Here is a 14,128-nt window from a genome sequence, read left to right on the forward strand (position 1 = left end):
ACACCCAGTCACTACAAAGATACAGGCGTCCTTCCTAACTTAGTTGCCGGAGAGGAAGGAAACCGCTCAGGGATTTCACCATTAGGCCAACGGTGACTTTAAAACAGTTACATAGTTTAATGGCTGTGATAGAAGAAAACTGAGGATGGATCAACAACATTGTAGTTACTCCACAATACTAACCTATTGACAAAGTGAAAAGAAGGAAGCCTGTAAAGAATACAACTATTCCAAAACATGCAACCTGTTTTCAAAAAGGCACTAAAGTAAAACTGCAAAATATTTGACCAAAGAAATGAACTTAATGTCCTGAATACAAAGTATTATGCTTGCGGCAAATCCAACACAAAACATCACTGAGTACCACTTCATATTTTCAAGCATGGTGGTGGCTGCATCATGTTATGGGTATGCTTTTCATCGGCAAGGACTAGGGAGTTTTTTAGGATAAAAATAAACAGAATAGACCTAAGCACAGGCAAAATCCTAGAGGAAAACCTGTTTCAGTCCACTTTCCAACAGACACTGGGAGACAAATTCACCTTGCAGCAGGACAATAACCTAAAACACAAGGCCAAATATACACTGGCGTTGCTTAACAAGATGACATTGAATGTTTATGAGTGGCCTCATTACAGTTTTGACTTAAATCGTCTTGAAAATCTATGGCAAGACTTGTAAATGGCTGTCTAGCAATGATCAACAACCAACTTGACAGAGCTTTAAGAATTTTTCAAGAATAATTTGCAAATATTGTACAATCCAGGTGTGCAAAGCTCTTAGAGACTTACCCAGAAAGACTCACAGCTGTAACCGCTGCCAAAGGTGATTCTAACATTTATTGACTCAGGGGTGTGAATCCTTATGGAAATGAGATTTTTCTGTATTTCATTTTCAATAAATTAGCAACATTTTCTAAAAACATGTTTTGACTTTGTCATTATGGGGTATTGGGTGTAGATTGGTGAGAAAAAATAAGTCAATAAGTCCTTCGACTTCACCCTCTCTCCCTCTCCTTCACCATCTCCCTCTCTTTCACCCTCTCTCCATTTCCTTCACCATCTCCCTCTCCTTCACCATCTCCCTCTCCTTCACCCTCTCCCTTTCCTTCACCCTCCTCCTTGCTCCATCTCCTTCACCCTCTCTCTTTCACCCTCTCCTTCACCCTATACCTCTCTCTCTCTTTCACCCTGTCCGTCTCCTTCACCCTCCCCATCTCCTTCACCCTCTCCCTCTCCTTCACACTCTCCCTCTCTCCTTCACTCTCTTCCTCTCTGTGTGCTTCACCCTCTTCTTCACCCTCTCCCTCTCTCCTTCACCCTCTTCCCCTCCTTCACCCTCTCCCTCTCACCCTCTCCCTCTCCCCCTCTCCTTCACCCTCTCCCTCTCTCCTTCACCATCTTCCCCTCCTTCACCCTCTCCCTCTTCCCCTCCTTCACCCTCTCCCCCCTCCTTCACCCTCTCCCTCTCTCCTTCACCCTCTCCCCCTCCTTCACCCTCTCCCTCTCTCCCTCTCTCCTTCACCCTCTTCCCCTCCTTCACCCTCTCCCCCTCTCCTTCACCCTCTCCCACACTCCTTCACCCTCTCCCCCTCTCCTTCACCCTCTCCCCCCCTCCTTCACCCTCTCCCTCTCCCCTCTCCTTCACCCTCTCCCCCCCTCCTTCACCCTCTCCCCCCTCCTTCACCCTCTCCCTCTCCCCCTCTCCCCCTCTCCCTCTCTCCCTCTCTCCTTCACCCTCCCCCCTCCTTCACCCTCTCCCTCTCCCCCTCTCCTTCACCCTCTCCCCCCTCCTTCACCCTCTCCCCCCTCCTTCACCCTCTCCCTCTCCCCCTCTCCCTCTCTCCCTCTCACCCTCCCCCTCTTCCCCTCTCCTTCACCCTCTTCCCCTCCTTCACCCTCTCCCTCTCCCCCTCTCCTTCACCCTCTCCCACACTCCTTCACCCTCTCCATCCTCTAATGGTATGCATTAGCTCCCTCAAATGACAGATTGGTTTAACATAAAATAGTACAGACTGTGAGAAACATTTACATTATTATGCATATTAAGGTCTGACGAAGTCGTTGAAATAATGATTTCTTCTATAAGGATGCCAGTCATATAGTATACTGATATGACACAGCAACTGTTACCGCGGCAGTTATCATACTAATTTGTTGATGCATAAAGCTGCCTTTTACTCACAAAAACACTATTATTCAGCATCGGAGGTTCACACACAGTGGGGAGAACAAGTATTTGATACACTGCCGATTTTGCAGGTTTTCCTACTTACAAAGCATGTAGAGGTCTGTAATTTTTATCATAGGTACACTTCAACTGTGAGAGACGGAATCTAAAACAAAAATCAAAAAAATCACATTGTATGATTTTTAAGTAATTCATTTGCATTTATTAGGGCGGCAGGTAGCTTAGTGGTTAAGAGCGTTGTGCCAGTAACCGAAAGGTCGCTGGTTCAAATCCCTGAGCTGACTAGGTGAAAAATCTGTCGATGTGCCCTTGAGCAAGGCACTTAACCCTAATTGCTCCTGTAAGTCGCTCTGGATAAGAGCGTCTGCTAAATGACCAATTATTATTATTAATTATTATTATTATTGCATGACATAAGTATTTGATCAGAAAAGCAGACCTTAATATTTGGTACAGAAACCTTTGTTTGCAATTACAGAGATCATCCGTTTCCTGTAGGTCTTGACCAGGTTTGCACACACTGCAGCAGGGATTTTGGCCCTCTCCTCCATACAGACCTTCTCAAGATGCTTCAGGTTTCGGGGCTGTCGCTGGGCAATATGGACTTTCAGCTCCCTCCAAAGATTTTCTATTGGGGTCAGGTCTGGAGACTGGCTAGGCCACTCAAGGACCTTGAGATGCTTCTTACGGAGCCACTCCTTAGTTGCCCTGGCTTTGTGTTTCCGGTCGTTGTCATGCTGGAAGACCCAGCCACGACCCATCTTCAATGCTCTTACTGAGGGAAGGAGGTTGTTGGCCAAGATCTCGCGATACATGGCCCCATCCATCCTCCCCTCAATAAGGTGCAGTCGTCCTGTCCCTTTTGCAGAAAAGCATCCCCAAAGAATGATGTTTCCACCTCCATGCTTCACGGTTGGGATGGTGTTCTTGGGGTTGTACTCATCCTTCTTCTTCCTCCATACACGGCTAGTGGAGTTTAGACCAAAAAGCTCTATTTTTGTCTCATCAGACCACATGACCTTCTCCCATTCCTCCTCTGGATCATCCAGATGGTCATTGGCAAACTTCAGACGGGCCTGGACATGCGCTGGCTTGAGCAGGTGGACCTTGCGTGCGCTGCAGGATTTTAATCCATGATGGTGTAGTGTGTTACTAATGGTTTTCTTTGAGACTGTGGTCCCAGCTCTCTTCAGGTCATTGACCAGGTCCTGCCGTGTAGTTCTGGGCTGATCCCTCATCTTCTTCATCATCATTGATGCCCCAAGACGTGAGATCTTGCATGGAGCCCCAGACCGAGGGTGATTGACCGTCATCTTGAACTTCTTCCATTTTCTAATAATTGCGCCACGCTGCTTGCCAATTGTCCTGTAGCCCATCCCAGCCTTGTGCAGGTGTACAATTTTATCCCTGAAGTCCTTACACAGCTCTCTGGTCTTGGCCATTGTGGAGAGGTTGGAGTCTGTTTGATTGAGTGTGTGGACAGGTGTCTTTTATACAGGTAACGTGTTCAAACAGGTGCAGTTAATACAGGTAATGAGTGGAGAACAGGAGGGCTTCTTAAAGAAAAACTAACAGGTCTGTGAGAGCCGGAATTCTTACTGGTTGGTAGGTGATCAAATACTTATGTAATGCAATAAAATGCAAATGAATTACTTAAAAATCATACAATGTGATTTTCTGGATTTTTGTTTTAGATTCCGTCTCTCACAGTTGAAGTGTACCCATGATAAAAATTACAGACCTCTACATGCTTTGTAAGTAGGAAAACCTGCAAAATCGGCAGTGTATCAAATACTTGTTCTCCCCACTGTAGTTTACCAATAAAATGGTCTGATGGTGATGTGGATATACTCGGAATACATATCCCAAAGGAAATAAATGATCTCACTTCAATACATTTTAATAGAAAGTTAGCAAAAATAGATAAGATCGTACTACCATGGAAAGGAAAATACCTGTCAATTTGTGGAAAAATCACCCTGATTAACTCTTTAGTATTATCCCAGTTTACCTATTTGCTTATGGTCTTGCCTACGCCTAGCGAACAGTTATTTAAATTATATGAGAAAAAAATATTACATTTTATTTGGAACGGCAAGCCAGACAAAATTAAAAGGGCATATTTATATAATTAATATGAATTCGGAGGACAGAAATTATTAAATATTAAAGCATTAGACCTATCACTAAAAGCTTCAGTCATACAAAAGTTATACTTAAATCCGAACTGGTTCTCAAGCAAATTAGTAAGATTGTCTCACCCAATGTTCAAGAAAGGCCTTTTTACCTTTATTCAGATTACAACAACTCATTTGCAGTTATTTGAAAAGGAAATCATCTCCCAAATATCACTATTTCCAAAACAAGCCATAGAAAGTTGGTTGCAATTTCAATTTAATTCTCCAGAAACAACAGAACAAATAATGCAACAAATATTGTGGTTAAATTCAAATATACTAATTGACAAAAAACCTTTATTTTTTGACAGAATGTTTAAAAAAGGTATAATCTTCGTAAATGATATCATCGGTAGGACTGGTGGAGTTATGTCGCACATGCAGCTAACAAAAACATATGGAAATGTCTGCTCTACCCAAAATTACAACCAAATAATTGCAGCCTTACCGCAGAAGTGGAAGAGGAAAGTGGAAGGGGGAGAAAGTAAGGAACTTGTCTGTCGGCCTTGCATTAAAGAACATAATTGGTTAAGGAAAACTGTGATAAATAAAAAAGTATATCAGTTTCACTTAAGGACCAAAGGATTGACAGCCGTCCCATATAGATTGCAAAATAGTTGGGAAGAGATTTTTCACGTACCGATCCCATGGCATAGTGTTTATGAACTGACACAAAAAACGACACCGGATTCAAGAATTAGAATCTTTCAATTTAAATGATTATATAAAATTATTGCTACCAATAGAATGTATTTATATGGGGGATACAATCTTCCCAGCTCTGCAGATTTTGCTGTGAAGAGACAGAATCATTAGATCATTTGTTTTGGTTCTGTCCATTTGTAGCTTGTTTTTGGACACAGGTCCAGGAATGGCTAAAGGATTGCAATATTTACCTGGAGCTAACCTTGCAGATAGCATTACTGGGTGATCTGAAAAGTCATAGTCAATCGATCAATAATATAATAATACTTTTAGCAATTTTTTATTTATTTTTTATTCACAATCTGTAGAAGCAATGAGAATAGAAAGGTTCAGAACTTTTGTAAAACATCACAGTACGGTTGAAATATATATGGCAAATAGAAATCCTATATGGATGGTGTTAAGAGATAGATGGGAGGTGTTGAATGAAGTTGAAGGATGGGACTAATAACAAATAACAACAAATAATAACAAAGATAGCTAATAATGTAAGCATACTGTGTCCATAATAAGTATATAGGTTATATGTTGGGAGCTTTTGGGAAAGAGCACAGTTAGAAAGATATGGCATATAGAAGCAAACCGGATGGACATCATGAAAATGATCGGAGAGGTTGAGAGTAGAAGAAGTTCAGGAGCAAAAAAAAACAAATATATATATATATATATATAAGACTTATTTTCCACCATAATTTGCAAATAAATTCATTAAAAATCGTACAATGTGATTTTCTGGATTTTTTTTCTCATTTTGTCTGTCATAGTTGACGTGTACCTATGATGAAAATTACAGGCCTCTCTCATCTTTTTAAGTGGGAGAACTTGTACAATTGGTGGCTGACTAAATACTTTTTTTCCCCACTGTATCTCCAAGTTCTGTGTTCAGCTCTTATGCCGCCAGTTGTTCTCTGTGTATCATACAATGCATCCATGTGGCAGAGGGAGACACATTCATAACTAGAGTGCAGAGGCCTGCCCGCCGTCCCGTGATAGATGGAGCACCATCTGTGCAAAAAGCCCACCATTCGATCCCATGGAATCTGTTTTTTTTTGTCAATACAGTCACGCAGCACACTGAACATTCCTCATGCCGTTTCATGCTCGGGAATCGTGAGACAGAAAAGTATGTCCTCATGAATAGCATCCCACGACATGTACTACATAGCGAACTAAAGTCAATGCATGGGCATCTCGGCCTTCATAGCTAACATCCACCTTGAGAGCACAAGATGGGGAGTTTTTGAGTCGTTCAGTCAGAGTTTCCTCTTGATTGCTAGCAATACCATAAGTCCTTAATTTAACAGTGTTATCTGACAAAGTTATTGATGTGAGTTTCTGTGCATCTGCCATCCCCACACATTGTTTCCCCCATATCAATTGTGGTTGATGATATCAAAGTCTCTGCAATAGTGTGTGGTTTCATAGTGTAGCCATTCACCATGGGAACCATTCAAGTGCGGCCTTTTCCCATGATATAAGGGCGCTCTCTGGTTGAATTATATATTTTACATTTGAATAATTGTCATTTAAATTTTTAAGGTTAACCATATTATAATGATTTTAAGACACACATTATTCAGGATTTCGGAAAATCTCCCGTGTCCCCATTTTCATATCAGGCAACCCCACATGGGGTCGTGACCCCTAGTTTGGGAACTGCTGAATTAAACTCTGTAACCGTTTTAAAGTCACCTTTGGGCTCATGGTGAAATCCCTGAGCGGTTTCCTTCCTCTCCGGCAACTGAGTTAGGAAGGACACCTGTATCTTTGTAGTGACTGGGTGTATTGATACGCCATCCATATTGTAATTAATAACTTCACCACGCTCAAAGGGATATTCAATGTCACCTTTTTTTTTTTTTTACCCATCTACCAATACGTGCCAAGAGGCATTGGAAAACCTCCCTGGTCTTTGCGGTTGAATTTGTGTATGAAATTCACTTCTCGACCGAGGAACCTTACAGATAATGTTATGTGTGGGGTACAGAAATTAGATAGTCATTCAAAAATCATGTTAAATACTATTATTGCACAAAGAGTGAGTCCATGTAACTTATTATGTGACTTGTTAAGCGCATTTTTTATCCTGAACTAATTTAGGCTTGCCATAATAAAGGGGTTACTTATTGACTCAACATATTTCAGCTTTCATTTTAAATTAATTTGTAAAGGTTCAGAGAAAAATCATTCCACTTTGACATTATGGGGTATTGTGTGTAGGCCAGTGACCCAAAAAATCTCAATTGTATCCATTTTAAATTCAGGCTGTAACACAACAAAATGTGTAAAATGACAAGGGATGTGAATACTTTGTGAAAGCACTGTAGGTGGAACAGAAGGAAAATAAACAGCATATTGATTAAAAGGTGGCTTCCAACTGTCTTGGACATCCTATAAACATGGTTACCAGGGTGATTGACGAGGGCCCTAAAGCCATGTGTCCAACATGCTTGGTTGAATACCTTTCCTTATTTGCTCTCTATGGGTAACCATACCTTACCTTCCCTGTCATTGTCATCAATGTTCTAATCTGTAAACCTATGTCATCAATGCTCTAATCTGTAAACATAAGGTCATCAATGCTCTAATCTGTAAACCTATGTCATTAATGTTCTAATATGTAAACAAAATGTCATCAATGCTCTAATCTGTAAACCTATGTCATCAATAATCTAATCTGTAAACCTATGTCATCAATGTTCTAATCTGTAAACATAATGTCATCAATGCCCTAATCTGTAAACCTATGTCATCAATGCCCTAATCTGTAAACCTATGTCATCAATGCTCTAATCTGTAAACATAATGTCATCAATGCTCTAATCTGTAAACCTATGTCATCAATGCACTAATCTGTAAACCTATGGCATCAATGCACTAATCTGTAAACCTATGTCATCAATGCACTAATCTGTAAACCTATGTCATCAATGCTCTAATCTGTAAACATAAGGTCATCAATGCTCTAATCTGTAAACCTATGTCATTAATGTTCTAATCTGTAAACAAAATGTCGTCAATGCTCTAATCTGTAAACCTATGTCATCAATAATCTAATCTGTAAACTATGTCATCAATGTTCTAATCTGTAAACATAATGTCATCAATGCCCTAATCTGTAAACCTATGTCATCAATGCCCTAATCTGTAAACCTATGTCATCAATGCTCTAATCTGTAAACATAATGTCATCAATGCTCTAATCTGTAAACCTATGTCATCAATGCATTAATCTGTAAACTTAATGTCATCAATGCTCTAATCTGTAAACCTATGTCATCAATGCACTAATCTGTAAACATAATGTCATCAATGCTCCAATCTGTAAACCTATGTCATCAATGCACTCATCTGTAAACCTATGTCATCAATGCACTAATCTGTAAACCTATGTCATCAATGCACTAATCTGTAAACCTATGTCATCAATGCTCTAATCTGTAAACATAATGTCATCAATGCTCTAATCTGTAAACCTATGTCATCAATGCACTAATCTGTAAACCTATGTCATCAATGCACTAATCTGTAAACCTATGTCATCAATGCACTAATCTGTAAACCTATGTCATCAATGCACTAATCTGTAAACATAATGTCATCAATGCTCTAATCTGTAAACCTATGTCATCAATGCACTAATCTGTAAACATAATGTCATCAATGCACTAATCTGTAAACATAATGTCATCAATGCTCTAATCTGTAAACCTATGTCATCAATGCTCTAATCTGTAAACATAATGTCATCAATGCTCTAATCTGTAAACCTATGTCATCAATGCACTAATCTGTAAACCTATGTCATCAATGCACTAATCTGTAAACCTATGTCATCAATGCACTAATCTGTAAACCTATGTCATCAATGCACTAATCTGTAAACATGTCATCAATGCACTAATCTGTAAACCTATGTCATCAATGCACTAATCTGTAAACATAATGTCATCAATGCTCTAATCTGTAAACCTATGTCATCAATGCACTAATCTGTAAACCTATGTCATCAATGCACTAATCTGTAAACATAATGTCATCAATGCTCTAATCTCTAAACCTATGTCATCAATGCACTAATCTGTAAACCTATGTCATCAATGCACTAATCTGTAAACCTATGTCATCAATGCACTAATCTGTAAACATAATGTCATCAATGCTCTAATCTGTAAACCTATGTCATCAATGCACTAATCTGTAAACATAATGTCATCAATGCACTAATCTGTAAACATAATGTCATCAATGCACTAATCTGTAAACATAATGTCATCAATGCACTAATCTGTAAACCTATGTCATCAATGCACTAATCTGTAAACATAATGTCATCAATGCTCTAATCTCTAAACCTATGTCATCAATGCACTAATCTGTAAACCTATGTCATCAATGCACTAATCTGTAAACCTATGTCATCAATGCACTAATCTGTAAACATAATGTCATCAATGCTCTAATCTGTAAACCTATGTCATCAATGCACTAATCTGTAAACATAATGTCATCAATGCACTAATCTGTAAACATAATGTCATCAATGCTCTAATCTGTAAACATAATGTCATCAATGCTCTAATCTGTAAACCTATGTCATCAATGCACTAATCTGTAAACCTATGTCATCAATGCACTAATCTGTAAACCTATGTCATCAATGCACTAATCTGTAAACCTATGTCATCAATGCACTAATCTGTAAACATGTCATCAATGCACTAATCTGTAAACCTATGTCATCAATGCACTAATCTGTAAACATAATGTCATCAATGCTCTAATCTGTAAACCTATGTCATCAATGCACTAATCTGTAAACCTATGTCATCAATGCACTAATCTGTAAACATAATGTCATCAATGCTCTAATCTCTAAACCTATGTCATCAATGCACTAATCTGTAAACCTATGTCATCAATGCACTAATCTGTAAACATAATGTCATCAATGCACTAATCTGTAAACATAATGTCATCAATGCACTAATCTGTAAACATAATGTCATCAATGCTCTAATCTGTAAACCTATGTCATCAATGCACTAATCTGTAAACATAATGTCATCAATGCTCTAATCTGTAAACCTGTCATCAATGATACATCACTGCCTCTTACCTGTGACTGTATTCATGATACATCACTGCCTCTTACCTGTGACTGTATTCATGATACATCACTGCCTCTTACCTGTGACTGTATTCATGATTCATCACTGCCTCTTACCTGTGACTGTATTCATGATACATCACTGCCTCTTACCTGTGACTGTATTCATGATTCATCACTGCCTCTTACCTGTGACTGTATTCATGATACATCACTGCTTCTTACCTGTGACTGTATTCATGATTCATCACTGCCTCTTACCTGTGACTGTATTCATGATACATCACTGCCTCTTACCTGTGACTGTATCCATCACTGCCTCTTACCTGTGACTGTATTCATGATTCATCACTGCCTCTTACCTGTGACTGTATTCATGATACATCACTGCCTCTTACCTGTGACTGTATTAATGATATATCACTGCCTCTAACCTGTGACTTTATTCATGATTCATCACTGCCTCTTACCTGTGACTGTATTCATGATTCATCACTGCCTCTTACCTGTGACTGTATTCATGATACATCACTGCTTCTTACCTGTGACTGTATTCATGATTCATCACTGCCTCTTACCTGTGACTGTATTCATGATACATCACTGCCTCTTACCTGTGACTGTATCCATCACTGCCTCTTACCTGTGACTGTATTCATGATTCATCACTGCCTCTTACCTGTGACTGTATTCATGATACATCACTGCCTCTTACCTGTGACTGTATCCATCACTGCCTCTTACCTGTGACTGTATCCATCACTGCCTCTTTCCTGTGACTTATTGCTTTTATAACACTTTTATCAACACATTAAAATAACAAAGAATTACATATTTTCATTGAAACATTATTTTGATAAGTCAATTAATACAATTTCATTCTTCCACCAAAAGATATAGTCTGGACAAAAATCTGGTTGTTAGTTATTTTGGTCCTGTTGTCACAGACGCCACCCAGTCATTAATAATTTTTGCATAGTTGCTATGCAAAATGACTGGTGGTCCGTTCTAAACAAAATGGTTGCTATGCAGGCTGGTCACGTTCTTGTCACTTGCTAGCTAGCTAGCCAACTTCAGCTAACTCAGTCAGGTCAAATATTGAACCTGGAATGACAGGACACTAGCTGCATTTTTGTTTGTTAGAGCCTTTTTCCTATTGGCATTTACTTGGATGTGTCCATGATAATGATTTTGACTGGCTCAGAACAAGTTGTGTCGTCTCGTCTGGGCACTGTTCACTCTATGGTACTACAGAGATCGAAATTCAAAAGTGAAACATTGTTTCCGAGGTCAGACAGGCAGACAGCGAGGCATATATTAATCCACACTGTACCAAACTAAATGCTAGGCTAGAAGCAAGGGAAAATAATGTGCGAGTTGAAATAAATACAAGAGACGATTCGCACAGCAACATGAACATGATATTCTTATGGAGGCGCAGTGATCACCGTTAGCAGCCATAGGTGTGTCTGTGATGGCCAATACAGCACGGCTTGGAACGCTGCTCGTCCAATCAGCATCCAGGATCCAAACAACCCGTTTTATAATAAACAACATACATATGGCCAGTACGTTCATAAAAAGTGCCATTGTTTACGTCACTAATACTACTACTACTTTTACATATCCACTGCCCAGCCACGCAATTTATAAACTTGATCTCAACTGTAAAAATCATCTAGGCATTATCTGAAATTTGAAATTCTGTGTCCAATAATAACGAACACGTCGGGAGTCGGACGAGACAGACAGGCAGCTTTTCTCAGCCAGTCGAAATCAGGAATCAGACTCATTTCTATAGATATATACAAATAAATGTCAATAGAAAAACAGGTAAAACGAAAAGCAACTAGTTTGTGGTCTTTCCAGTTAGCCGTGTAGTTGGCTAGCTAGCAAGGGGGAAAGAGCCTCCATACCCTTTCGTTGTCAGGATTCGTTTACACACTTCAAGGCTATCCGTACAAGACGCATATTCGAATACCTCCGGAGGTGGTCAGGAAGATCTAATCACAATCGGATCACAGCGCGTCGTTTTGATCGTCTACACCTGTCGACAAATGTGGACATTCAATCAGAATGTGGACAATATCAGGACGAAAGACGCATGTTAGAACCAGGTATAAACAGGGCCTCTGTTCCATCATGTTAGAACCAGGTGTAAACAGGGCCTCTGTTCCATCATGTTAGAACCAGGTGTAAACAGGGCCTCTGTTCCATCATGTTAGAACCAGGTGTAAACAGGGCCTCTGTTCCATCATGTTAGAACCAGGTGTAAACAGGGCCTCTGTTCCATCATGTTTGAACCAGGTGTAAACAAGGCCTCTGTTCCATCATGTTAGAACCAGGTGTAAACAGGGCCTCTGTTCCATCATGTTAGAACCAGGTGTAAACAGGGCCTCTGTTCCATCATGTTAGAACCAGGTGTAAACAGGGCCTATGTTCCATCATGTTAGAACCAGGTGTAAACAGGGCCTCTGTTCCATCATGTTAGAACCAGGTGTAAACAGGGCCTCTGTTCCATCATGTTAGAACCAGGTGTAAACAGGGCCTCTGTTCCATCATGTTAGAACCAGGTGTAAACAGGGCCTCTGTTCCATCATGTTAGAACCAGGTGTAAACAGGGCCTCTGTTCCATCATGTTAGAACCAGGTGTAAACAGGGCCTCTGTTCCATCATGTTAGAACCAGGTGTAAACGTGGCCAGAGTAAAGCTTGTGGGAGGACACATCCATTCTTATAGAACTGTATCTCAAATGGCATCCTATTCCCTATATAGTGCACACTACTTTTGACCAGGGATCAGGGATCATAATATCTGCAAGTGATACTTGTATATATAAAAAAAACTGAAAAAAAACATTTCCATTATAAACAGATGGGGAATGAACTAATAAAGTGTTTATGAGTGTAACTGCTGATAGCAGATTGTCACCTTGTGTTCCATTGAAATCAGAAGACTTGTTAAACAAATAAAATAAGCAAACAACTGAACATAGTGTATATCCCAAAGACAAACCATGTTCCCTACATAGTGCACTACTTTTTTTGTTGTTGCAGGAACTGGTCTAAAGTAGTGCACTATGTAGGGAATAGGGTGCCATTTGGGACACAAATATATAGTGTGCTGCACATTTGTTTAAACATTCAGCCAGAGTCCCAGTAATAACTCCCAGAGTGGGTGAGTGGGAGGAGTTCATTTGTACCTCCTCTTGAGGTGCTCTCTCTCTGTTGAATTTTTTGAAGCAAAGATGGTGACTACCGATTCTCCAAGACCAGATAAGGGTAATCCAGATTAAACTCTGTCAGCAGCAGAGCATATTCATTTAGACAGCAGCGGTTTAAATATAAACAAAATGCTGGCCAAAAGGTGCTCTGGGACCATATTCACAAAACGTCTCAGAAAAGGAGTGCTGCACTAGGATCAGTGTTGCCTGTTAAATCATGACGATCAGCACTCCTACTCCTAGACCAGCACCCCTACTCCTAGACCAGCACCCCTACTCCTAGACCAGCACCCCTACTCCTAGACCAGCACCCCTACTCCTAGACCAGCACCCCTACTCCTAGATCAGCACCCTACTCCTAGATCAGCACCCCTACTCCTAGATCAGCACCCTACTCCTAGATCAGCACTCCTACTCCTAGATCAGCACCCCTACTCCTAGACCAGCACCCCTACTCCTAGACCAGCACCCCTACTCCTAGACCAGCACCCCTACTCCTAGATCAGCACCCTACTCCTAGATCAGCCCCCTTTCTCCTAGATCAGCACCCTACTCCTAGATCAGCACCCTACTCCTAGATCAGCACCCCTACTCCTAGATCAGCACTCCTATTAGGTCAGCACTCCTACTCCTAGATCAGCACCCCTACTCCTAGATCAGCAACCTACTCCTAGATCAGCACCCCTACTCCTAGATCAGCACCCTACTCCTAGATCAGCACCC

The 14,128-nt window shown here is 40.4% G+C and overlaps 1 protein-coding gene across 1 annotated transcript in view; it reads right to left on the reverse strand.

Moving 5' to 3' along the window:
• Window positions 1-14,128, reverse strand: part of LOC121574703 (metabotropic glutamate receptor 7-like) — a 318,674-nt gene that overhangs the window by 3,276 nt on the left and 301,270 nt on the right. The window lies entirely within an intron of this gene.

Source organism: Coregonus clupeaformis, chromosome 10 (genome assembly GCF_020615455.1).
Source record: "Coregonus clupeaformis isolate EN_2021a chromosome 10, ASM2061545v1, whole genome shotgun sequence".
Lineage (NCBI taxonomy): Eukaryota > Metazoa > Chordata > Actinopteri > Salmoniformes > Salmonidae > Coregonus > Coregonus clupeaformis.